This window comes from Podarcis melisellensis (genome assembly GCF_964234715.1).
Source record: "Podarcis melisellensis genome assembly, chromosome: 10".
NCBI classification, from domain to species: domain Eukaryota; kingdom Metazoa; phylum Chordata; class Lepidosauria; order Squamata; family Lacertidae; genus Podarcis; species Podarcis melisellensis.
Window position 1 is genome coordinate 11,974,885 of NC_138542.1, and position 27,086 is coordinate 12,001,970.

Consider the following 27,086-nt stretch of genomic DNA (forward strand, 5'->3'; position numbering starts at 1 on the left):
CCCAGGGCTTAGGGATTTTTTCAAAAAATCTTTTTCTGCCGGTTAAGTTGTGGAGGGCTAATTTCTTTTCCTGTGATAAAAAGCCTTCTGTTTCGACCGCCAAACCTCTCAGGGGAGCATTTGCAACCGTTTGGTAGCATTTTTGAGTAAATTGCCAAAAGTCAGATTTTTGCGGAAATTGTGACCCCGGGGCTTAGGGATTTTTTCAAAAAAATCTTTTTCTGCCGGTTAAGTTGTCGAGGGGTGATTTCTTTTCCTGTGATAAAAAGCCTTCTGTTTCCACCGCCAAATCTCTCAGGGGAGCATTTGCAACCGTTTGGTAGCATTTTTGAGTAATTTGCCGAAAGTCAGATTTTTGCGGAAATTGTGACCCCGGGACTTAGGGATTTTTTCAAAAAAATCTTTTCCTGCCGGTTAAGTTTTGGAGGGCTGATTTCTTTTCCTGTTATAAAAAGCCTTCTGTTTCGACCGCCAAACCTCTCAGGGGAGCATTTGCAACCGTTTGGTAGCATTTTTGAGTGAATTGCCGAAAATCAGATTTTTCCTGAAATTGTGACCCCGGGGCTTAGGGATTTTTTCAAAAAATCTTTTTCTGCCGGTTAAGTTTTGGAGGGCTGATTTCTTTTCCTGTGATAAAAAGCCTTCTGTTTCCACCGCCAAACCTCTCAGGGGAGCATTTGCAACCGTTTGGTAGCATTTTTGAGTGAATTGCTGAAAGTCAGATTTTTTATGAAATTGTGACCCCGGTGCTTAGGGATTTTTTCAAAAAATCTATTTCTGCCGGTTAAGTTTTGGAGGGCTGATTTCTTTTCCTGTGATAAAAAGCCTTCTGTTTCGACCGCCAAAGCACTCAGGGGAGCATTTGCAAACGTTTGGCAGCATTTTTGAGTGAATTGCCGAAAATCAGATTTTTCCTGAAATTGTGACCCCGGGGCTTAGGGATTTTTTCAAAAAAATCTTTTTCTGCCAGTTAAGTTGTCGAGGGCTGATTTCTTTTCCTGTGATAAAAAGCCTTCTGTTTCGACTGCCAAACCTCTCAGGGGCAGTTGCAACTGTTTGGCAGCATTTTTGAGTAAATTGCCGAAAGTCAGATTTTTGCGGAAATTGTGACCCCGGGGCTTTTGGATTTTTTCAAAAAAATCTTTTCCTGCCGCTTAAGTTGTGGAGGGCTGATTTCTTTTGCTGTGATAAAAAGCCTTCTGTTTCGACTGCCAAACCTCTCAGGGGGCAGTTGCAAGTGTTTGGCACCATTTTTAAAGTTAGTTGCTGAAAGTCAGATTTTGGATGAAATTGTGATCCCGGGGCTTAGGGATTTTTTTCAAAAAAATCTTTTTCTGCCAGATAAGTTGTGGAGGGCTGATTTCTTTTCCTGTGATAAGAAGCCTTCTGTTTCGACCGCCAAACCTTTCAGGGGAGCATTTGCAACCGTTTGGTACCATTTTTGAGTGAATTGCTGAAAGTCAGATTTTGGATGAAATTGTGACCCCGGGGCTTAGGGATTTTTTCAAAAAAATCTTTTTCTGCCGGTTAAGTTGTCGAGGGCTGATTTCTTTTCCTGTGATAAAAAGCCTTCTGTTTCGACCGCCAAACCTCTCAGGGGAGCATTTGCAACCGTTTGGTAGCATTTTTGAGTATATTGCCGAAAGTCAGATTTTTGCGGAAATTGTGACCCCGGGGCTTAGGGATTTTTTCAAAAAAATGTTTTCCTTCCGGTTCAGTTGTAGAGGGCTGATTTCTTTTCCTGTGATAAAAAGCCTTCTGTTTTGACTGCCAAACCTTTCATGGGAGCATTTTCAACCATTTCGCAGCATTTTTGAGTGAATTGCCGAAAGTCAGATTTTGGATGAAATTGTGACTCCGGGGCTTAGGGATTTTTTCTAAAAAATCTTTTTCTGCCTGTTAGGTTGTGGAGGGCTCATTTCTTTTCCTGTGATAGAAAGCCTTCTGTTTCGACCGCCAAACCTCTCAGCGGAGTATTTGCAACCGTTTGGCAGCATTTTTTAGTGAATTGCCGAAAGTCAGATTTTGGATGAAATTTTGACCCCAGGGCTTAGGGATTTTTTCAAAAAAATCTTTTTCTGCCGGGAAAGTTGTCGAGGGCTTATTTCTTTTCTGTGATAAAAAGCCTTCCGTTTCGACCACCAAACCTTTCAGGGGAGCATTTGGAAACGTTTGGTAGCATTTTTGAGTGAATTGCCGAAAGTCAGATTTTGGATGAAATTGTGACCCCGGGGCTTAGGGATTTTTTCAAAAAAATCTTTTTCTGCCGGTTAAGTTGTGTAGGCCTGATTTCTTTTCCTGTGATAAAAAGCCTTCTGTTTCGACTGCCAAACTTCTCAGCGGAGCATTTGCAACCGTTTGGCAGCATTTTTGAGTGAATTGCCGAAAGTCAGATTTTGGATGAAATTGTGACCCCGGGGCTTAGGGATTTTTTCAAAAAAATCTTTTTCTGCCGGTAAAGTTGTGGAGGGCTGATTTCTTTTCTGTGATAAAAAGCCTTCTGTTTCGACCGCCAAACCTTTCAGGGGAGCATTTGCAACCGTTTGGTACCATTTTTGAGTGAATTGCTGAAAGTCAGATTTTGGATAAATTTGTGACCCCGGGGCTTTTGGATTTTTTCAAAAAAATCTTTTCCTGCCGGTTAAGTTGGGGAGGGCTGATTTCTTTTGCTGTGATAAAAAGCCTTCTTTTTCGACTGCCAAACCTCTCAGGGGCAGTTGCAACTGTTTGGCAGCATTTTTGAGTAAATTGCCGAAAGTCAGATTTTTGCGGAAATTGTGACCCCGGGGCTTTGGATTTTTTCAAAAAAATCTTTTCCTGCCGCTTAAGTTGTGGAGGGCTGATTTCTTTTGCTGTGATAAAAAGCCTTCTGTTTCGACTGCCAAACCTCTCAGGGGGCAGTTGCAAGTGTTTGGCACCATTTTTAAAGTTAGTTGCTGAAAGTCAGATTTTGGATGAAATTGTGATCCCCGGGGCTTAGGGATTTTTTTCAAAAAAATCTTTTTCTGCCAGATAAGTTGTGGAGGGCTGATTTCTTTTCCTGTGATAAGAAGCCTTCTGTTTCGACTGCCAAACCTTTCAGGGGAGCATTTGCAACCGTTTGGTACCATTTTTGAGTGAATTGCTGAAAGTCAGATTTTGGATGAAATTGTGACCCCGGGGCTTAGGGATTTTTTCAAAAAAATCTTTTTCTGCCGGTTAAGTTGTCGAGGGCTGATTTCTTTTCCTGTGATAAAAAGCCTTCTGTTTCGACCGCCAAACCTCTCAGGGGAGCATTTGCAACCGTTTGGTAGCATTTTTGAGTATATTGCCGAAAGTCAGATTTTTGCGGAAATTGTGACCCCGGGGCTTAGGGATTTTTTCAAAAAAATGTTTTCCTTCCGGTTCAGTTGTAGAGGGCTGATTTCTTTTCCTGTGATAAAAAGCCTTCTGTTTTGACTGCCAAACCTTTCATGGGAGCATTTGCAACCATTTGGCACCATTTTAGAGTAAATTGCCGAAAGTCAGATTTTTTATGAAATTGTGACCCCGGGCCTTAGGGATTTTTTCAAAAAATCATTTTTCTGCCAGTTAGGTTGTGGAGGGCTGATTTCTTTTCCTGTGATAAAAAGCCTTCTGTTTCGACCGCCAAACCTTTCAGGGGAGCATTTTCAACCATTTCGCAGCATTTTTGAGTGAATTGCCGAAAGTCAGATTTTGGATGAAATTGTGACTCCGGGGCTTAGGGATTTTTTCTAAAAAATCTTTTTCTGCCTGTTAGGTTGTGGAGGGCTCATTTCTTTTCCTGTGATAGAAAGCCTTCTGTTTCGACCGCCAAACCTCTCAGCGGAGTATTTGCAACCGTGTGGCAGCATTTTTTAGTGAATTGCCGAAAGTCAGATTTTGGATGAAATTTTGACCCCAGGGCTTAGGGATTTTTTCAAAAAAATCTTTTTCTGCCGGGAAAGTTGTCGAGGGCTTATTTCTTTTCTGTGATAAAAAGCCTTCCGTTTCGACCACCAAACCTTTCAGGGGAGCATTTGGAAACGTTTGGTAGCATTTTTGAGTGAATTGCCGAAAGTCAGATTTTGGATGAAATTGTGACCCCGGGGCTTAGGGATTTTTTCAAAAAAATCTTTTTCTGCCGGTTAAGTTGTGTAGGCCTGATTTCTTTTCCTGTGATAAAAAGCCTTCTGTTTCGACTGCCAAACTTCTCAGCGGAGCATTTGCAACCGTTTGGCAGCATTTTTGAGTGAATTGCCGAAAGTCAGATTTTGGATGAAATTGTGACCCCGGGGCTTAGGGATTTTTTCAAAAAAATCTTTTTCTGCAGGTTATGTCTTCGAGGGCTGATTTGTTTTCCTGTGATAAAAAGCCTTCTGTTTTGACCGCTAAACCTTTCAGGGGAGCATTTGCAACCGTTTGGCAGCATTTTTGAGTCAATTGCCGAAAGTCAGCTTTTGGATGAAATTGTGACCCCGGGGCTTAGGGATTTTTTCAAAAAAATCTTTTTCTGCCTGTTAGGTTGTGGAGGGCTGATTTCTTTTCCTGTGATAAAAAGCCTTCTGTTTCGACCGCCAAACCTCTCAGCGGAGTATTTGCAACCGTTTGGCAGCATTTTTCAGTGAATTGCCGAAAGTCAGATTTTGGATGAAATTGTGACCCCGGGGCTTAGGGATTTTTTCTAAAAAATCTTTTTCTGCCGGTTAAGTTGTGGAGGCCTGATTTCTTTTCCTGTGATAAAAAGCCTTCTGTTTCGACCGCCAAACCTTTCAGGGGAGCATTTGCAACCGTTTGGCAGCATTTTTGAGTGAATTGCCGAAAGTCAGATTTTGGATGAAATTGTGACCCCGGGGCTTAGGGATTTTTTCAAAAAAATCTTTTTCTGCCTGTTAGGTTGTGGAGGGCTGATTTCTTTTCCTGTGATAAAAAGCCTTCTGTTTCGACCGCCAAACCTCTCAGCGGAGTATTTGCAACCGTTTGGCAGCATTTTTCAGTGAATTGCCGAAAGTCAGATTTTGGATGAAATTGTGACCCCGGGGCTTAGGGATTTTTTCAAAAAAATCTTTTTCTGCCTGTTAGGTTGTGGAGGGCTGATTTCTTTTCCTGAGATAAAAAGCCTTCTGTTTCGACCGCCAAACCTCTCAGCGGAGCATTTGCAACCGTTTGGCAGCATTTTTGAGTGAATTGCCGAAAGTCAGTTTTTGGATGAAATTGTGACCCCGGGGCTTAGGGATTTTTTCAAAAAAATCTTTTTCTGCCTGTTAGGTTGTGGAGGGCTTATTTCTTTTCCTGTGATAAAAAGCCTTCTGTTTCGACCGCCAAACCTTTCAGGGGAGCATTTGCAACCGTTTGGCAGCATTTTTGAGTGAATTGCCGAAAGTCAGATTTTGGATGAAATTGTGACCCCGGGGCTTAGGGATTTTTTCAAAAAAATCTTTTTCTGCTTGTTAGGTTGTGGAGGGCTGATTTCTTTTCCTGTGATAAAAAGCCTTCTGTTTCGACCGCCAAACCTTTCAGGGGAGCATTTGCAACCGTTTGGCAGCATTTTTGAGTGAATTGCCGAAAGTCAGATTTTGGATGAAATTGTGACCCCGGGGCTTAGGGATTTTTTCAAAAAAATCTTTTTCTGCCTGTTAGGTTGTGGAGGGCTGATTTCTTTTCCTGTGATAAAAAGCCTTCTGTTTCGACCGCCAAACCTCTCAGCGGAGTATTTGCAACCGTTTGGCAGCATTTTTGAGTGAATTGCCGAAAGTCAGTTTTTGGATGAAATTGTGACCCCGGGGCTTAGGGATTTTTTCAAAAAAATATTTTTCTGCCTGTTAAGTGGTGGAGGGCTGATTTCTTTTCTGTGATAAAAAGCCTTCTGTTTCGACCGCCAAACCTTTCAGGGGAGCATTTGCAACCGTTTGGCAGCATTTTTGAGTGAATTGCCGAATGTCAGATTTTGGATGAAATTGTGACCCCGGGGCTTAGGGATTTTTTCAAAAAAATCTTTTTCTGCCGGTTAGGTTGTGGAGGGCTGATTTCTTTTCCTGTGATAAAAAGCCTTCCGTTTCGACCGCCAAACCTTTCAGCGGAGTATTTGCATCCGCCTGGCAGCATTTTGGAGCATTTTCGACCACCAAACCTTTCAGGGGAGCATTTGCAAACGTTTGGTAGCATTTTTGAGTGAATTGCCAAAAGTCAGATTTTGGTTGAAATTGTGACCCCGGGGCTTAGGGATTTTTTCAAAACAATCTTTTTCTGCCGGAAAAGTTGTGGAGGGCTGATTTCTTTTCCTGTGATAAAAAGCCTTCTTTTTCGACCGCCAAACCTCTCTGCAGAGTATTTGCAACCGTTTGGCAGCATTTTTGAGTGAATTGCCGAAAGTCAGATTTTGGATGAAATTGTGACCCCGGGGCTTAGGGATTTTTTCAAAAAAAACTTTTTCTGCCTTTTAGGTTGTGGAGGACTGATTGCTTTTCTGTGATAAAAAGCCTTCCGTTTCGACCACCAAACCTTTCAGGGAAGCAATTGCAAACGTTTGGTAGCATTTTTGAGTGAATTGCCGAAAGTCAGATTTTGAATGAAATTGTGACCCCGGGGCTTAGGGATTTTTTCAAAAAAATCTTTTTCTGCCTGTTAGGTTGTGGAGGGCTGATTTCTTTTCCTGAGATAAAAAGCCTTCTGTTTCGACCGCCAAACCTCTCAGCGGAGCATTTGCAACCGTTTGGCAGCATTTTTGAGTGAATTGCCGAAAGTCAGTTTTTGGATGAAATTGTGACCCCGGGGCTTAGGGATTTTTTCAAAAAAATCTTTTTCTGCCGGTTAAGCTGTGGAGGCCTTTTTTCTTTTCCTGTGATAAAAAGCCTTCTCTTTCGACCGCCAAACCTTTCAGGGGAGCATTTGCAACCGTTTGGCAGCATTTTTGAGTGAATTGCCGAAAGTCAGATTTTGGATGAAATTGTGACCCCGGGGCTTAGGGATTTTTTCAAAAAAATCTTTTTCTGCTTGTTAGGTTGTGGAGGGCTGATTTCTTTTCCTGTGATAAAAAGCCTTCTGTTTCGAACGCCAAACCTTTCAGGGGAGCATTTGCAACCGTTTGGCAGCATTTTTGAGTGAATTGCCGAATGTCAGATTTTGGATGAAATTGTGACCCCGGGGCTTAGGGATTTTTTCAAAAAAATCTTTTTCTGCCTTTTAGGTTGTGGAGGACTGATTGCTTTTCTGTGATAAATAGCCTTACGTTTCGACCACCAAACCATTCAGGGGAGCATTTCCAAACGTTTGGTAGCATTTTTGAGTGAATTGCCGAAAGTCAGATTTTGAATGAAATTGTGACCCCGTGGCTTAGGGATTTTTTCAAAAAAATCTTTTTCTGTCGGTTGACTTGTGGAGGCCTGATTTCTTTTCCTGTGATAAAAAGCCTTCTGTTTCGACCGCCAAACCTCTCAGCGGAGCATTTGCAACCGTTTGGCAGCATTTTTGAGTGAATTGCCGAAAGTCAGATTTTGGATGAAATTGTGACCCCGGGGCTTAGGGATTTTTTCAAAAAAATCTTTTTCTGCCGGTTATGTTGTCGAGGCCTGATTTCTTTTCCTGTGATAAAAAGCCTTCTGTTTCGACCGCCAAACCTTTCAGGGGAGCATTTGCAACCGTTTGGCAGCATTTTTGAGTGAATTGCCGAAAGTCAGATTTTGGATGAAATTGTGACCCCGGGGCTTAGGGATTTTTTCAAAAAAAACTTTTTCTGCCTTTTAGGTTTTGGAGGACTGATTGCTTTTCTGTGATAAAAAGCCTTCCGTTTCGACCACCAAACCTTTCAGGGAAGCATTTGCAAACGTTTGGTAGCATTTTTGAGTGAATTGCCGAAAGTCAGATTTTGAATGAAATTGTGACCCCGGGGCTTAGGGATTTTTTCAAAAAAATCTTTTTCTGCCTGTTAGGTTGTGGAGGGCTGATTTCTTCTCCTGTGATAAAAAGCCTTCTGTTTCGACCGCCAAACCTCTCAGCGGAGCATTTGCAACCGTTTGGCAGCATTTTTGAGTGAATTGCCGAAAATCAGATTTTGGATGAAATTGTGACCCCGGGGCTTAGGGATTTTTTCAAAAAAATCTTTTTCTGCCTGTTAGGTTGTGGAGGGCTTATTTCTTTTCCTGTGATAAAAAGCCTTCTGTTTCGACCGCCAAACCTTTCAGGGGAGCATTTGCAACCGTTTGGCAGCATTTTTGAGTGAATTGCCGAAAGTCAGATTTTGGATGAAATTGTGACCCCGGGGCTTAGGGATTTTTTCAAAAAAAACTTTTTCTGCCTTTTAGGTTTTGGAGGACTGATTGCTTTTCTGTGATAAAAAGCCTTCCGTTTCGACCACCAAACCTTTCAGGGAAGCATTTGCAAACGTTTGGTAGCATTTTTGAGTGAATTGCCGAAAGTCAGATTTTGAATGAAATTGTGACCCCGGGGCTTAGGGATTTTTTCAAAAAAATCTTTTTCTGCCGGTTATGTTGTCGAGGCCTGATTTCTTTTCCTGTGATAAAAAGCCTTCTGTTTCGACCGCCAAACCTTTCAGGGGAGCATTTGCAACCGTTTGGCAGCATTTTTGAGTGAATTGCCGAAAGTCAGATTTTGGATGAAATTGTGACCCCGGGGCTTAGGGATTTTTTCAAAAAAATCTTTTTCTGCCGGTTTAGTTGTGGAGGGCTGATTTCTTTTCCTGTGATAAAAAGCCTTCCGTTTCGACCGCCAAACCTCTCAGAGGAGCATTTGCAACCGTTTGACAGCATTTTTGAGTGAATTGCCGAAAGTCAGATTTTGGATGAAATTGTGACCACGGGGCTTAGGGATTTTTTCAAAAAAATCTTTTTCTGCCGGTTATGTTGTCGAGGCCTGATTTGTTTTCCTGTGATAAAAAGCCTTCTGTTTCGACCGCCAAACCTCTCAGTGGAGTATTTGCAACCGTGTGGCAGCATTTTTGAGTGAATTGTCAAAAGTCAGATTTTGGATGAAATTGTGACCCCGGGGCTTAGGGATTTTTTCTAAAAAATCTTTTTCTGCCGGTTAAGTTGTGGAGGCCTGATTTCTTTTCCTGTGATAAAAAGCCTTCTGTTTTGACCGCCAAACCTTTCAGGGGAGCATTTGCAACCGTTTGGCAGCATTTTTGAGTGAATTGCCGAAAGTCAGATTTTGGAAGAAATTGTGACCCCAGGGCTTAGGGATTTTTTCAAAAAAATCTTTTTCTGCCTGTTAGGTTGTGGAGGGCTGATTTCTTTTCCTGTGATAAAAAGCCTTCTGTTTCGACCGCCAAACCTCTCAGCGGAGTATTTGCAACCGTTTGGCAGCATTTTTCAGTGAATTGCCGAAAGTCAGATTTTGGATGAAATTGTGACCCCGGGGCTTAGGGATTTTTTCAAAAAAATCTTTTTCTGCCTTTTAGGTTGTGGAGGAATGATTTCTTTTCCTGTGATAAAAAGCCTTCTGTTTCGACCACCAAACCTTTCAGGGGAGCATTTCCAAACGTTTGGTAGCATTTTTGAGTGAATTGCCGAAAGTCAGATTTTGAATGAAATTGTGACCCCGTGGCTTAGGGATTTTTTCCAAAAAATCTTTTTCTGTCGGTTGACTTGTGGAGGCCGGATTTCTTTTCCTGTGATAAAAAGCCTTCCGTTTCGACGACCAAACCTTTCAGGGGAGCATTTCCAAACGTTTGGTAGCATTTTTGAGTGAATTGCCGAAAGTCAGATTTTGGATGAAATTGTGACCCCGGGGCTTAGGGATTTTTTCAAAAAAATCTTTTTCTGCCGGTTATGTTGTCGAGGGCTGATTTGTTTTCCTGTGATGAAAAGACTTCTGTTTTGACCGCTAAAACTTTCAGGGGAGCATTTGCAACCGTTTGGCAGCATTTTTCAGTGAATTGCCGAAAGTCAGATTTTGGATGAAATTGTGACCCCGGGGCTTAGGAATTTTTCTAAAAAATCTTTTTCTGCGGGTTGACTTGTGGAGACCTCATTTCTTTTCCTGTGCTAAAAAGCCTTCTGTTTCGACCGCCAAACCTTTCAGGGGAGCATTTGCAACCGTTTGGCAGCATTTTTGAGTGAATTGCCGAAAGTCAGATTTTGGATGAAATTGTGATGCCGGGGCTTAGGGATTTTTTCTAAAAAATGTTTTTCTGCCGGTTAAGTTGTGGAGGCCTGATTTCTTTTCCTGTGATAAAAAGCCTTCTGTTTCGACCGCCAAACCTCTCAGCGGAGTATTTGCAACCGTTTGGCAGCATTTTTGAGTCAATTGCCACAATTCAGATTTTGGAAGAAATTGTGACCCCAGGGCATAGGGATTTTTACTAAAAAATCTTTTTCTGCCGGTTAAGTTGTCGAGGGCTGATTTCTTTTCCTGTGATAAAAAGCCTTCTGTTTCGACCGCCAAACCTTTCAGGGGAGCATTTGCAACCGTTTGGCAGCATTTTTGAGTCAATTGCCGAAAGTCAGTTTTTGGATGAAATTGTGACCCCGGGGCTTAGGGATTTTTTCAAAAAAATCCTTTTCTGCCGGTTTAGTTGTGGAGGGCTGATTTCTTTTCCTGTGATAAAAAGCCTTCTGTTTCGACCGCCAAACCTCTCAGCGGAGTATTTGCAACCGCTTGGCAGCATTTTTGAGTCAATTGCCGCAAGTCAGATTTTGGATGAAATTTTGACCCCAGGGCTTAGGGATTTTTTCAAGAAAATCTTTTTCTGCCGGTTATGTTGTCGAGGGCTGATTTCTTTTCTTGTGATAAAACGCCTTCTGTTTTGACCGCTAAACCTTTCAGGGGAGCATTTGCAACCGTTTGGCAGCATTTTTGAGTGGATTGCCGAAAGTCAGATTTTTTATGAAATTGTGACCCCGGTGCTTAGGGATTTTTTCAAAAAAATCTTTTTCTGCCGGTTAAGTTGTGGAGGCCTGATTTCTTTTCCTGTGATAAAAAGCCTTCTGTTTTGACCGCCAAACCTTTCAGGGGAGCATTTGCAACCGTTTGGCAGCATTTTTGAGTGAATTGGCGAAAGTCAGATTTTGGATGAAATTGTGACGCCGGGGCTTAGGGATTTTTTCAAAAAAATCTTTTTCTGCCTGTTAGGTTGTGGAGGGCTGATTTCTTTTCCTGTGATAAAAAGCCTTCTGTTTCGACCGCTAAAACTTTCAGGGGAGCATTTGCAACCGTTTGGCAGCATTTTTGAGTGAATTGCCGAAAGTCAGATTTTGGATGAAATTGTGACCCCGGGGCTTAGGGATTTTTTCTAAAAAATCTTTTTCTGCGGGTTGACTTGTGGAGACCTGATTTCTTTTCCTGTGCTAAAAAGCCTTCTGTTTCGACCGCCAAACCTCTCAGCGGAGTATTTGCAACCGTTTGGCAGCATTTTTGAGTGAATTGCCGAAAGTCAGATTTTGGATGAAATTGTGACGCCGGGGCTTAGGGATTTTTTCTAAAAAATGTTTTTCTGCCGGTTAAGTTGTGGAGGCCTGATTTCTTTTCCTGTGATAAAAAGCCTTCTGTTTCGACCGCCAAACCTCTCAGCGGAGTATTTGCAACCGTTTGGCAGCATTTTTGAGTCAATTGCCGCAATTCAGATTTTGGAAGAAATTGTGACCCCAGGGCATAGGGATTTTTTCTAAAAAATCTTTTTCTGCCGGTTAAGTTGTCGAGGGCTGATTTCTTTTCCTGTGATAAAAAGCCTTCTGTTTCGACCGCCAAACCTTTCAGGGGAGCATTTGCAACCGTTTGGCAGCATTTTTGAGTCAATTGCCGAAAGTCAGCTTTTGGATGAAATTGTGACCCCGGAGCTTAGGGATTTTTTCAAAAAAATCTTTTTCTGCCTGTTAGGTTGTGTAGGGATGATTTCTTTTCCTGTGATAAAAAGCCTTCTGTTTCAACCGCCAAACCTTTCAGGGGAGCATTTGCAACCGTTTGGCAGCATTTTTGAGTGAATTGCCGAAAGTCAGATTTTGGATGAAATTGTGACCCCGGGGCTTAGGGATTTTTTCTAAAAAATCTTTTTCTGCCTGTTAGGTTGTGGAGGGCTGATTTCTTTTCCTGTGATAAAAAGCCTTCTGTTTCGACCGCCAAACCTTTCAGGGGAGCATTTGCAACCGTTTGGCAGCATTTTTCAGTGAATTGCCGAAAGTCAGATTTTGGATGAAATTGTGACCCCGGGGCTTAGGGATTTTTTCAAAAAAATCTTTTTCTGCCGGTTAAGTTGTGGAGGCCTGATTTCTTTTCCTGTGATAAAAAGCCTTCTGTTTCGACCGCCAAACCTTTCAGGGGAGCATTTGCAACCGTTTGGCAGCATTTTTGAGTGAATTGCCGAAAGTCAGATTTTGGATGAAATTGTGACCCCGGGGCTTAGGGATTTTTTCAAAAAAATCCTTTTCTGCCGGTTTAGTTGTGGAGGGCTGATTTCTTTTCCTGTGATAAAAAGCCTTCTGTTTCGACCGCCAAACCTCTCAGCGGAGTATTTGCAACCGTTTGGCAGCATTTTTGAGTCAATTGCCGCAAGTCAGATTTTGGATGAAATTTTGACCCCAGGGCTTAGGGATTTTTTCAAGAAAATCTTTTTCTGCCGGTTATGTTGTCGAGGGCTGATTTCTTTTCTTGTGATAAAACGCCTTCTGTTTCGACCGCCAAACCTTTCAGGGGAGCATTTGCAACCGTTTGGCAGCATTTTTGAGTGAATTGCCGAAAGTCAGATTTTGGATGAAATTGTGACCCCGTGGCTTAGGGATTTTTTCCAAAAAATCTTTTTCTGCCGGTTGACTTGTGGAGGCCTGATTTCTTTTCCTGTGATAAAAAGCCTTCTGTTTCGACCGCCAAACCTCTCAGCGGAGTATTTGCAACCGTTTGGCAGCATTTTTGAGTCAATTGCCGCAATTCAGATTTTGGAAGAAATTGTGACCCCAGGGCATAGGGATTTTTTCTAACAAATCTTTTTCTGCCGGTTAAGTTGTGGAGGCCTGATTTCTTTTCCTGTGATAAAAAGCCTTCTGTTTCGACCGCCAAACCTCTCAGCGGAGTATTTGCAACCGTTTGGCAGCATTTTTGAGTCAATTGCCGCAATTCAGATTTTGGAAGAAATTGTGACCCCAGGGCATAGGGATTTTTTCTAAAAAATCTTTTTCTGCCGGTTAAGTTGTCGAGGGCTGATTTCTTTTCCTGTGATAAAAAGCCTTCTGTTTCGACCGCCAAACCTTTCAGGGGAGCATTTGCAACCGTTTGGCAGCATTTTTGAGTCAATTGCCGAAAGTCAGTTTTTGGATGAAATTGTGACCCCGGGGCTTAGGGATTTTTTCAAAAAAATCCTTTTCTGCCGGTTTAGTTGTGGAGGGCTGATTTCTTTTCCTGTGATAAAACGCCTTCTGTTTTGACCGCTAAACCTTTCAGGGGAGCATTTGCAACCGTTTGGCAGCATTTTTGAGTGGATTGCCGAAAGTCAGATTTTTTATGAAATTGTGACCCCGGTGCTTAGGGATTTTTTCAAAAAAATCTTTTTCTGCCGGTTAAGTTGTGGAGGCCTCATTTCTTTTCCTGTGATAAAAAGCCTTCTGTTTTGACCGCCAAACCTTTCAGGGGAGCATTTGCAACCGTTTGGCAGCATTTTTGAGTGAATTGGCGAAAGTCAGATTTTGGATGAAATTGTGACCCCGGGGCTTAGGGATTTTTTCTAAAAAATCTTTTTCTGCCGGTTAAGTTGTGGAGGCCTGATTTCTTTTCCTGTGATAAAAAGCCTTCTGTTTCGACCGCCAAACCTTTCAGGGGAGCATTTGCAACCGTTTGGCAGCATTTTTGAGTGAATTGCCGAAAGTCAGATTTTGGATGAAATTGTGACCCCGGGGGCTTAGGGATTTTTTCAAAAAAATCTTTTTCTGCCGGTTATGTTGTCGAGGGCTGATTTGTTTTCCTGTGATGAAAAGACTTCTGTTTTGACCGCTAAAACTTTCAGGGAAGCATTTGCAACCGTTTGGCAGCATTTTTCAGTGAATTGCCGAAAGTCTGATTTTGGATGAAATTGTGACCCCGGGGCTGAGGGATTTTTTCTAAAAAATCTTTTTCTGCGGGTTGACTTGTGGAGACCTCATTTCTTTTCCTGTGCTAAAAAGCCTTCTGTTTCGACTGCCAAACCGCTCAGCGGAGTATTTGCAACCGTTTGGCAGCATTTTTGAGTGAATTGCCGCAAGTCAGATTTTGGATGAAATTGTGACCCCGGGGCTTAGGGATTTTTTCAAAAAAATCTTTTTCTGCCTGTTAGGTTGTGGAGGGCTGATTTCTTTCCCTGTGATAAAAAGCCTTCTGTTTCGACCGCCAAACCTTTCAGGGGAGCATTTGCAACCCTTTGGCAGCATTTTTGAGTGAATTGCCGAAAGTCAGTTTTTGGATGAAATTGTGACCCCGGGGCTTAGGGATTTTTTCAAAAAAATATTTTTCTGCCTGTTAAGTGGTGGAGGGCTGATTTCTTTTCTGTGATAAAAAGACTTCTGTTTTGACCGCTAAAACTTTCAGGGGAGCATTTGCAACCGTTTGGCAGCATTTTTCAGTGAATTGCCGAAAGTCAGATTTTGGATGAAATTGTGACCCCGGGGCTTAGGGATTTTTTCTAAAAAATCTTTTTCTGCGGATTGACTTGTGGAGACCTGATTTCTTTTCCTGTGCTAAAAAGCCTTCTGTTTTGACCGCCAAACCTCTCAGCGGAGTATTTGCAACCGTTTGGCAGCATTTTTGAGTGAATTGCCGAAAGTCAGATTTTGGATGAAATTGTGACGCCGGGGCTTAGGGATTTTTTCTAAAAAAATCTTTTTCTGCCGGATAAGTTGTGGAGGCCTGATTTCTTTTCCTGTGATAAAAAGCCTTCTGTTTCGACCGCCAAACCTCTCAGCGGAGTATTTGCAACCGTTTGGCAGCATTTTTGAGTCAATTGCCGCAATTCAGATTTTGGAAGAAATTGTGACCCCAGGGCATAGGGATTTTTTCTAAAAAATCTTTTTCTGCCGGTTAAGTTGTCGAGGGCTGATTTCTTTTCCTGTGATAAAAAGCCTTCTGTTTCGACCGCCAAACCTTTCAGGGGAGCATTTGCAACCGTTTGGCAGCATTTTTGAGTGAATTGCCGAAAGTCAGTTTTTGGATGAAATTGTGACCCCGGGGCTTAGGGATTTTTTCAAAAAAATCTTTTTCTGCCTGTTAGGTTGTGTAGGGCTGATTTCTTTTCCTGTGATAAAAAGCCTTCTGTTTCGACCGCTAAAACTTTCAGGGGAGCATTTCCAAACGTTTGGTAGCATTTTTGAGTGAATTGCCGAAAGTCAGATTTTGGATGAAATTGTGACCCCGTGGCTTAGGGATTTTTTCCAAAAAATCTTTTTCTGCCGGTTGACTTGTGGAGGCCTGATTTCTTTTCCTGTGATAAAAAGCCTTCTGTTTCGACCGCCAAACCTCTCAGCGGAGTATTTGCAACCGTTTGGCAGCATTTTTGAGTCAATTGCCGCAATTCAGATTTTGGAAGAAATTGTGACCCCAGGGCATAGGGATTTTTTCTAACAAATCTTTTTCTGCCGGTTAAGTTGTGGAGGCCTGATTTCTTTTCCTGTGATAAAAAGCCTTCTGTTTCGACCGCCAAACCTCTTAGCGGAGTATTTGCAACCGTTTGGCAGCATTTTTGAGTCAATTGCCACAATTCAGATTTTGGAAGAAATTGTGACCCCAGGGCATAGGGATTTTTTCTAAAAAATCTTTTTCTGCCGGTTAAGTTGTCGAGGGCTGATTTCTTTTCCTGTGATAAAAAGCCTTCTGTTTCGACCGCCAAACCTTTCAGGGGAGCATTTGCAACCGTTTGGCAGCATTTTTGAGTCAATTGCCGAAAGTCAGTTTTTGGATGAAATTGTGACCCCGGGGCTTAGGGATTTTTTCAAAAAAATCCTTTTCTGCCGGTTTAGTTGTGGAGGGCTGATTTCTTTTCCTGTGATAAAAAGCCTTCTGTTTCGACCGCCAAACCTCTCAGCGGAGTATTTGCAACCGCTTGGCAGCATTTTTTAGTCAATTGCCGCAAGTCAGATTTTGGATGAAATTTTGACCCCAGGGCTTAGGGATTTTTTCAAGAAAATCTTTTTCTGCCGGTTATGTTGTCGAGGGCTGATTTCTTTTCTTGTGATAAAACGCCTTCTGTTTTGACCGCTAAACCTTTCAGGGGAGCATTTGCAACCGTTTGGCAGCATTTTTGAGTGGATTGCCGAAAGTCAGATTTTTTATGAAATTGTGACCCCGGTGCTTAGGGATTTTTTCAAAAAAATCTTTTTCTGCCGGTTAAGTTGTGGAGGCCTCATTTCTTTTCCTGTGATAAAAAGCCTTCTGTTTTGACCGCCAAACCTTTCAGGGGAGCATTTGCAACCGTTTGGCAGCATTTTTGAGTGAATTGGCGAACGTCAGATTTTGGATGAAATTGTGACCCCGGGGCTTAGGGATTTTTTCAAAAAAATCTTTTTCTGCCTGTTAGGTTGTGGAGGGCTGATTTCTTTTCCTGTGATAAAAAGCCTTCTGTTTCGACCGCTAAAACTTTCAGGGGAGCATTTGCAACCGTTTGGCAGCATTTTTGAGTGAATTGCCGAAAGTCAGATTTTGGATGAAATTGTGACTCCGGGGCTTAGGGATTTTTTCTAAAAAATCTTTTTCTGCGGGTTGACTTGTGGAGACCTGATTTCTTTTCCTGTGCTAAAAAGCCTTCTGTTTCGACCGCCAAACCTCTCAGCGGAGTATTTGCAACCGTTTGGCAGCATTTTTGAGTGAATTGCCGAAAGTCAGATTTTGGATGAAATTGTGACGCCGGGGCTTAGGGATTTTTTCTAAAAAATGTTTTTCTGCCGGTTAAGTTGTGGAGGCCTGATTTCTTTTCCTGTGATAAAAAGCCTTCTGTTTCGACCGCCAAACCTCTCAGCGGAGTATTTGCAACCGTTTGGCAGCATTTTTGAGTCAATTGCCGCAATTCAGATTTTGGAAGAAATTGTGACCCCAGGGCATAGGGATTTTTTCTAAAAAATCTTTTTCTGACGGTTAAGTTGTCGAGGGCTGATTTCTTTTCCTGTGATAAAAAGCTTTCTGTTTCGACCGCCAAACCTTTCAGGGGAGCATTTGCAACCGTTTGGCAGCATTTTTGAGTCAATTGCCGAAAGTCAGTTTTTGGATGAAATTGTGACCCCGGGGCTTAGGGATTTTTTCAAAAAAATCTTTTTCTGCCTGTTAGGTTGTGTAGGGCTGATTTCTTTTCCTGTGATAAAAAGCCTTCTGTTTCGACCGCCAAACCTTTCAGGGGAGCATTTGCAACCGTTTGGCAGCATTTTTGAGTGAATTGCCGAAAGTCAGATTTTGGATGAAATTGTGAGCATTAGGGCTTAGGGATTTTTTCTAAAAAATCTTTTTCTGCCTGTTAGGTTGTGGAGGGCTGATTTCTTTTCCTGTGATAAAAAGCCTTCTGTTTCGACCGCCAAACCTTTCAGGGGAGCATTTGCAACCGTTTGGCAGCATTTTTCAGTGAATTGCCGAAAGTCAGATTTTGGATGAAATTGTGACCCCGGGGCTTAGGGATTTTTTCTAAAAAATCTTTTTCTGCCGGTTAAGTTGTGGAGGCCTGATTTCTTTTCCTGTGATAAAAAGCCTTCTGTTTCAACCGCCAAACCTTTCAGGGGAGCATTTGCAACCGTTTGGCAGCATTTTTGAGTGAATTGCCGAAAGTCAGATTTTGGATGAAATTGTGACCCCGGGGCTTAGGGATTTTTTCAAAAAAATCCTTTTCTGCCGGTTTAGTTGTGGAGGGCTGATTTCTTTTCCTGTGATAAAAAGCCTTCTGTTTCGACCGCCAAACCTCTCAGCGGAGTATTTGCAACCGTTTGGCAGCATTTTTGAGTCAATTGCCGCAAGTCAGATTTTGGATGAAATTTTGACCCCAGGGCTTAGGGATTTTTTCAAGAAAATCTTTTGCTGCCGGTTATGTTGTCGAGGGCTGATTTCTTTTCTTGTGATAAAACGCCTTCTGTTTTGACCTCTAAACCTTTCAGGGGAGCATTTGCAACCGTTTGGCAGCATTTTTGAGTGGATTGCCGAAAGTCAGATTTTTTATGAAATTGTGACCCCGGGGCTTAGGGATTTTTTCTAAAAAATCTTTTTCTGCCGGTTAAGTTGTGGAGGCCTGATTTCTTTTCCTGTGATAAAAAGCCTTCTGTTTCGACCGCCAAACCTTTCAGGGGAGCATTTGCAACCGTTTGGCAGCATTTTTGAGTGAATTGCCGAAAGTCAGATTTTGGATGAAATTGTGACCCCGGGGCTTAGGGATTTTTTCAAAAAAATCCTTTTCTGCCGGTTTAGTTGTGGAGGGCTGATTTCTTTTCCTGTGATAAAAAGCCTTCTGTTTCGACCGCCAAACCTCTCAGGGGAGTATTTGCAACCGCTTGGCAGCATTTTTGAGTCAATTGCCGCAAGTCAGATTTTGGATGAAATTTTGACCCCAGGGCTTAGGGATTTTTTCAAGAAAATCTTTTTCTGCCGGTTATGTTGTCGAGGGCTGATTTCTTTTCTTGTGATAAAATGCTTTCTTTTTTGACCGCTAAACCTTTCAGGGGAGCATTTGCAACCGTTTGGCAGCATTTTTGAGTGGATTGCCGAAAGTCAGATTTTTTATGAAATTGTGACCCCGGTGCTTAGGGATTTTTTCAAAAAAATCTTTTTCTGCCGGTTAAGTTCTGGAGGCCTGATTTCTTTTCCTGTGATAAAAAGCCTTCTGTTTTGACCGCCAAACCTTTCAGGGGAGCATTTGCAACCGCTTGGCAGCATTTTTGAGTGAATTGGCGAAAGTCAGATTTTGGATGAAATTGTGACCCCGGGGCTTAGGGATTTTTTCAAAAAAATCTTTTTCTGCCTGTTAGGTTGTGGAGGGCTGATTTCTTTTCCTGTGATAAAAAGCCTTCTGTTTCGACCGCCAAACCTTTCAGGGGAGCATTTGCAACCGTTTGGCAGCATTTTTGAGTGAATTGCCGAAAGTCAGATTTTGGATGAAATTGTGACCCCGGGGCTTAGGGATTTTTTCAAAAAAATCTTTTTCTGCCTGTTAGGTTGTGGAGGGCTGATTTGTTTTCCTGTGATAAAAAGCCTTCTGTTTCGACCGCCAAACCTCTCAGCGGAGTATTTGCAACCGTTTGGCAGCATTTTTGAGTCAATTGCCGCAATTCAGATTTTGGAAGAAATTGTGACCCCAGGGCATAGGGATTTTTTCTAAAAAATCTTTTTCTGCCGGTTAAGTTGTCGAGGGCTGATTTCTTTTCCTGTGATAAAAAGCCTTCTGTTTCGACCGCCAAACCTTTCAGGGGAGCATTTGCAACCGTTTGGCAGCATTTTTGAGTGAATTGCCGAAAGTCAGTTTTGGATGAAATTGTGACCCCGGGGCTTAGGGATTTTTTCAAAAAAATCTTTTTCTGCCTGTTAGGTTGTGTAGGGCTGATTTCTTTTCCTGTGATAAAAAGCCTTCTGTTTCGACCGCCAAACCTTTCAGGGGAGCATTTCCAAACGTTTGGTAGCATTTTTGAGTGAATTGCCGAAAGTCAGATTTTGGATGAAATTGTGACCCCGTGGCTTAGGGATTTTTTCCAAAAAATCTTTTTCTGCCGGTTGACTTGTGGAGGCCTGATTTCTTTTCCTGTGATAAAAAGCCTTCTGTTTCGACCGCCAAACCTCTCAGGGGAGCATTTGCAACCGTTTGGCAGCATTTTTGAGTGAATTGCCGAAAGTCAGATTTTGGATGAAATTGTGACCCCGGGGCTTAGGGATTTTTTCAAAAAAATCTTTTTCTGCCGGTTATCTTGTCGAGGGCTGATTTGTTTTCCTGTGATGAAAAGACTTCTGTTTTGACCGCTAAAACTTTCAGGGGAGCATTTGCAACCGTTTGGCAGCATTTTTCAGTGAATTGCCGAAAGTCAGATTTTGGATGAAATTGTGACCCCGGGGCTTAGGGATTTTTTCTAAAAAATCTTTTTCTGCGGGTTGACTTGCGGAGACCTCATTTCTTTTCCTGTGCTAAAAAGCCTTCTGTTTCGACCGCCAAACCTCTCAGCGGAGTATTTGCAACCGTTTGGCAGCATTTTTGAGTGAATTGCCGAAAGTCAGATTTTGGAAGAAATTGTGACCCCAGGGCTTAGGGATTTTTTCTAAAAAATCTTTTTCTGCCGGTTAAGTTGTCGAGGGCTGATTTCTTTTCTGTGATAAAAAGCCTTCTGTTTCGACCGCCAAACCTTTCAGGGGAGCATTTGCAACCGTTTGGCAGCATTTTTGAGTGAATTGCCGAAAGTCAGATTTTGGATGAAATTGTGACCCCTGGGCTTAGGGATTTTTTCAAAAAAATCTTTTTCTGCCTGTTAGGTTGTGTAGGGCTGATTTCTTTTCCTGTGATAAAAAGCCTTCTGTTTCGACCGCCAAAGCTTTCAGGGGAGCATTTGCAACCGTTTGGCAGCATTTTTGAGTGAATTGCCGAAAGTCAGATTTTGGATGAAATTGTGACCCCGGGGCTTAGGGATTTTTTCAAAAAAATCTTTTTCTGCCGGTTATGTTGTCGAGGGCTGATTTGTTTTCCTGTGATGAAAAGACTTCTGTTTTGACCGCTAAAACTTTCAGGGGAGCATTTGCAACCGTTTGGCAGCATTTTTCAGTGAATTGCCGAAAGTCAGATTTTGGATGATATTGTGACCCCGGGGCTTAGGGATTTTTTCTAAAAAATCTTTTTCTGCGGGTTGACTTGTGGAGACCTCATTTCTTTTCCTGTGCTAAAAAGCCTTCTGTTTCGACTGCCAAACCTCTCAGCGGAGTATTTGCAACCGTTTGGCAGCATTTTTGAGTGAATTGCCGCAAGTCAATTTTGGAAGAAATTGTGACCCCAGGGCTTAGGGATTTTTTCTAAAAAATGTTTTTCTGCCGGTTAAGTTGTCGAGGGCTGATTTCTTTTCTGTGATAAAAAGCCTTCTGTTTCGACCGCCAAAACTTTCAGGGGAGCATTTGCAACCGTTTGGCAGCATTTTTGTGTGAATTGCCGAAAGTCAGATTTTGGATGAAATTGTGACCCCGGGGCTTAGGGATTTTTTCAAAAAAATCTTTTTCTGCCGGTTATGTTGTCGAGGGCTGATTTGTTTTCCTGTGATGAAAAGACTTCTGTTTTGACCGCTAAAACTTTCAGGGGAGCATTTGCAACCGTTTGGCAGCATTTTTCAGTGAATTGCCGAAAGTCAGATTTAGGATGAAATTGTGACCCCGGGGCTTAGGGATTTTTTCTAAAAAATCTTTTTCTGCGGGTTGACTTGTGGAGACCTCATTTCTTTTCCTGTGCTAAAAAGCCTTCTGTTTCGACTGCCAAACCTCTCAGCGGAGTATTTGCAACCGTTTGGCAGCATTTTTGAGTGAATTGCCGCAAGTCAATTTTGGAAGAAATTGTGACCCCAGGGCTTAGGGATTTTTTCTAAAAAATGTTTTTCTGCCGGTTAAGTTGTCGAGGGCTGATTTCTTTTCTGTGATAAAAAGCCTTCTGTTTCGACCGCCAAACCTTTCAGGGCAGCATTTGCAACCGTTTGGCAGCATTTTTGTGTGAATTGCCGAAAGTCAGTTTTTGGATGAAATTGTGACCCCGGGGCTTAAGGATTTTTTCAAAAAAATCTTTTTCTGCCTGTTAGGTTGTGTAGGGCTGATTTCTTTTCCTGTGATAAAAAGCCTTCTGTTTCGACCGCCAAACCTTTCAGGGGAGCATTTGCAACCGTTTGGCAGCATTTTTGAGTGAATTGCCGAAAGTCAGATTTTGGATGAAATTGTGACCCCGGGGCTTAGGGATTTTTTCAAAAAAATCTTTTTCTGCCTTTTAGGTTGTGGAGGACTGATTTCTTTTCCTGTGATAAAAAGCCTTCTGTTTCGACCACCAAACCTTTCAGGGGAGCATTTCCAAACGTTTGGTAGCATTTTTGAGTGAATTGCCGAAAGTCAGATTTTGAATGAAATTGTGACCCCGTGGCTTAGGGATTTTTTCCAAAAAATCTTTTTCTGTCGGTTGACTTGTGGAGGCCGGATTTCTTTTCCTGTGATAAAAAGCCTTCCGTTTCGACCACCAAACCTTTCAGGGGAGCATTTCCAAACGTTTGGTAGCATTTTTGAGTGAATTGCCGAAAGTCAGATTTTGGATGAAATTGTGACCCCGGGGCTTAGGGATTTTTTCAAAAAAATCTATTTCTGCCGGTTAAGTTTTCGAGGGCTGATTTCTTTTCTGTGATAAAAAGCCTTCCGTTTCGACCACCAAACCTTTCAGGGGAGCATTTGCAAACGTTTGGTAGCATTTTTGAGTGAATTGCCGAAAGTCAGATTTTGGATGAAATTGTGACCCCGGGGCTTAGGAATTTTTTCTAAAAAATCTTTTTCTGCCGGTTAAGTTGTCGAGGGCTGATTTCTTTTCTGTGATAAAAAGCCTTCTGTTTCGACCGCCAAACCTTTCAGGGGAGCATTTGCAACCGTTTGGCAGCATTTTTCAGTGAATTGCCGAAAGTCAGATTTTGGATGAAATTGTGACCCCGGGGCTTAGGGATTTTTTCTAAAAAATCTTTTTCTGCCTGTTAGGTTGTGTAGGGCTGATTTCTTTTCCTGTGATAAAAAGCCTTCTGTTTCGACCGCCAAACCTTTCAGGGGAGCATTTGCAACCGTTTGGCAGCATTTTTGAGTGAATTGCCGAAAGTCAGATTTTGGATGAAATTGTGACCCCGGGGCTTAGGGATTTTTTCAAAAAAATCTTTTTCTGCCGGTTATGTTGTCGAGGGCTGATTTGTTTTCCTGTGATGAAAAGACTTCTGTTTTGACCGCTAAAACTTTCAGGGGAGCATTTGCAACCGTTTGGCAGCATTTTTCAGTGAATTGCCGAAAGTCAGATTTTGGATGAAATTGTGACCCCGGTGCTTAGGGATTTTTTCTAAAAAATCTTTTTCTGCGGGTTGACTTGTGGAGACCTCATTTCTTTTCCTGTGCTAAAAAGCCTTCTGTTTCGACTGCCAAACCTCTCAGCGGAGTATTTGCAACCGTTTGGCAGCATTTTTGAGTGAATTGCCGCAAGTCAATTTTGGAAGAAATTGTGACCCCAGGGCTTAGGGATTTTTTCTAAAAAATGTTTTTCTGCCGGTTAAGTTGTCGAGGGCTGATTTCTTTTATGTGATAAAAAGCCTTCTGTTTCGACCGCCAAACCTTTCAGGGCAGCATTTGCAACCGTTTGGCAGCATTTTTGTGTGAATTGCCGAAAGTCAGTTTTTGGATGAAATTGTGACCCCGGGGCTTAAGGATTTTTTCAAAAAAATCTTTTTCTGCCTGTTAGGTTGTGTAGGGCTGATTTCTTTTCCTGTGATAAAAAGCCTTCTGTTTCGACCGCCAAACCTTTCAGGGGAGCATTTGCAACCGTTTGGCAGCATTTTTGAGTGAATTGCCGAAAGTCAGATTTTGGATGAAATTGTGACCCCGGGGCTTAGGGATTTTTTCAAAAAAATCTTTTTCTGCCTTTTAGGTTGTGGAGGACTGATTTCTTTTCCTGTGATAAAAAGCCTTCTGTTTCAACCACCAAACCTTTCAGGGGAGCATTTCCAAACGTTTGGTAGCATTTTTGAGTGAATTGCCGAAAGTCAGATTTTGAATGAAATTGTGACCCCGTGGCTTAGGGATTTTTTCCAAAAAATCTTTTTCTGTCGGTTGACTTGTGGAGGCCGGATTTCTTTTCCTGTGATAAAAAGCCTTCCGTTTCGACCACCAAACCTTTCAGGGGAGCATTTCCAAACGTTTGGTAGCATTTTTGAGTGAATTGCCGAAAGTCAGATTTTGGATGAAATTGTGACCCCGGGGCTTAGGGATTTTTTCAAAAAAATCTATTTCTGCCGGTTAAGTTTTCGAGGGCTGATTTCTTTTCTGTGATAAAAAGCCTTCCGTTTCGACCACCAAACCTTTCAGGGGAGCATTTGCAAACGTTTGGTAGCATTTTTGAGTGAATTGCCGAAAGTCAGATTTTGGATGAAATTGTGACCCCGGGGCTTAGGAATTTTTTCTAAAAAATCTTTTTCTGCCGGTTAAGTTGTCGAGGGCTGATTTCTTTTCTGTGATAAAAAGCCTTCTGTTTCGACCGCCAAACCTTTCAGGGGAGCATTTGCAACCGTTTGGCAGCATTTTTGAGTGAATTGCCGAAAGTCAGATTTTGGATGAAATTGTGACCCCGGGGCTTAGGGATTTTTTCTAAAAAATCTTTTTCTGCCTGTTAGGTTGTGTAGGGCTGATTTCTTTTCCTGTGATAAAAAGCCTTCTGTTTCGACCGCCAAACCTTTCAGGGGAGCATTTGCAACCGTTTGGCAGCATTTTTGAGTGAATTGCCGAAAGTCAGATTTTGGATGAAATTGTGACCCCGGGGCTTAGGGATTTTTTCAAAAAAATCTTTTTCTGCCGGTTATGTTGTCGAGGGCTGATTTGTTTTCCTGTGATGAAAAGACTTCTGTTTTGACCGCTAAAACTTTCAGGGGAGCATTTGCAACCGTTTGGCAGCATTTTTCAGTGAATTGCCGAAAGTCAGATTTTGGATGAAATTGTGACCCCGGTGCTTAGGGATTTTTTCTAAAAAATCTTTTTCTGCGGGTTGACTTGTGGAGACCTCATTTCTTTTCCTGTGCTAAAAAGCCTTCTGTTTCGACTGCCAAACCTCTCAGCGGAGTATTTGCAACCGTTTGGCAGCATTTTTGAGTGAATTGCCGCAAGTCAATTTTGGAAGAAATTGTGACCCCAGGGCTTAGGGATTTTTTCTAAAAAATGTTTTTCTGCCGGTTAAGTTGTCGAGGGCTGATTTCTTTTCTGTGATAAAAAGCCTTCTGTTTCGACCGCCAAACCTTTCAGGGCAGCATTTGCAACCGTTTGGCAGCATTTTTGTGTGAATTGCCGAAAGTCAGTTTTTGGATGAAATTGTGACCCCGGGGCTTAAGGATTTTTTCAAAAAAATCTTTTTCTGCCTGTTAGGTTGTGTAGGGCTGATTTCTTTTCCTGTGATAAAAAGCCTTCTGTTTCGACCGCCAAACCTTTAAGGGGAGCATTTGCAACCGTTTGGCAGCATTTTTGAGTGAATTGCCGAAAGTCAGATTTTGGATGAAATTGTGACCCCGGGGCTTAGGGATTTTTTCAAAAAAATCTTTTTCTGCCTTTTAGGTTGTGGAGGACTGATTTCTTTTCCTGTGATAAAAAGCCTTCTGTTTCGACCACCAAACCTTTCAGGGGAGCATTTCCAAACGTTTGGTAGCATTTTTGAGTGAATTGCCGAAAGTCAGATTTTGAATGAAATTGTGACCCCGTGGCTTAGGGATTTTTTCCAAAAAATCTTTTTCTGTCGGTTGACTTGTGGAGGCCGGATTTCTTTTCCTGTGATAAAAAGCCTTCCGTTTCGACCACCAAACCTTTCAGGGGAGCATTTCCAAACGTTTGGTAGCATTTTTGAGTGAATTGCCGAAAGTCAGATTTTGGATGAAATTGTGACCCCGGGGCTTAGGGATTTTTTCAAAAAAATCTATTTCTGCCGGTTAAGTTTTCGAGGGCTGATTTCTTTTCTGTGATAAAAAGCCTTCCGTTTCGACCACCAAACCTTTCAGGGGAGCATTTGCAAACGTTTGGTAGCATTTTTGAGTGAATTGCCGAAAGTCAGATTTTGGATGAAATTGTGACCCCGGGGCTTAGGAATTTTTTCTAAAAAATCTTTTTCTGCCGGTTAAGTTGTCGAGGGCTGATTTCTTTTCTGTGATAAAAAGCCTTCTGTTTCGACCGCCAAACCTTTCAGGGGAGCATTTGCAACCGTTTGGCAGCATTTTTCAGTGAATTGCCGAAAGTCAGATTTTGGATGAAATTGTGACCCCGGGGCTTAGGGATTTTTTCTAAAAAATCTTTTTCTGCCTGTTAGGTTGTGTAGGGCTGATTTCTTTTCCTGTGATAAAAAGCCTTCTGTTTCGACCGCCAAACCTTTCAGGGGAGCATTTGCAACCGTTTGGCAGCATTTTTGAGTGAATTGCCGAAAGTCAGATTTTGGATGAAATTGTGACCCCGGGGCTTAGGGATTTTTTCAAAAAAATCTTTTTCTGCCGGTTATGTTGTCGAGGGCTGATTTGTTTTCCTGTGATGAAAAGACTTCTGTTTTGACCGCTAAAACTTTCAGGGGAGCATTTGCAACCGTTTGGCAGCATTTTTCAGTGAATTGCCGAAAGTCAGATTTTGGATGAAATTGTGACCCCGGTGCTTAGGGATTTTTTCTAAAAAATCTTTTTCTGCGGGTTGACTTGTGGAGACCTCATTTCTTTTCCTGTGCTAAAAAGCCTTCTGTTTCGACTGCCAAACCTCTCAGCGGAGTATTTGCAACCGTTTGGCAGCATTTTTGAGTGAATTGCCGCAAGTCAATTTTGGAAGAAATTGTGACCCCAGGGCTTAGGGATTTTTTCTAAAAAATGTTTTTCTGCCGGTTAAGTTGTCGAGGGCTGATTTCTTTTATGTGATAAAAAGCCTTCTGTTTCGACCGCCAAACCTTTCAGGGCAGCATTTGCAACCGTTTGGCAGCATTTTTGTGTGAATTGCCGAAAGTCAGTTTTTGGATGAAATTGTGACCCCGGGGCTTAAGGATTTTTTCAAAAAAATCTTTTTCTGCCTGTTAGGTTGTGTAGGGCTGATTTCTTTTCCTGTGATAAAAAGCCTTCTGTTTCGACCGCCAAACCTTTCAGGGGAGCATTTGCAACCGTTTGGCAGCATTTTTGAGTGAATTGCCGAAAGTCAGATTTTGGATGAAATTGTGACCCCGGGGCTTAGGGATTTTTTCAAAAAAATCTTTTTCTGCCTTTTAGGTTGTGGAGGACTGATTTCTTTTCCTGTGATAAAAAGCCTTCTGTTTCGACCACCAAACCTTTCAGGGGAGCATTTCCAAACGTTTGGTAGCATTTTTGAGTGAATTGCCGAAAGTCAGATTTTGAATGAAATTGTGACCCCGTGGCTTAGGGATTTTTTCCAAAAAATCTTTTTCTGTCGGTTGACTTGTGGAGGCCGGATTTCTTTTCCTGTGATAAAAAGCC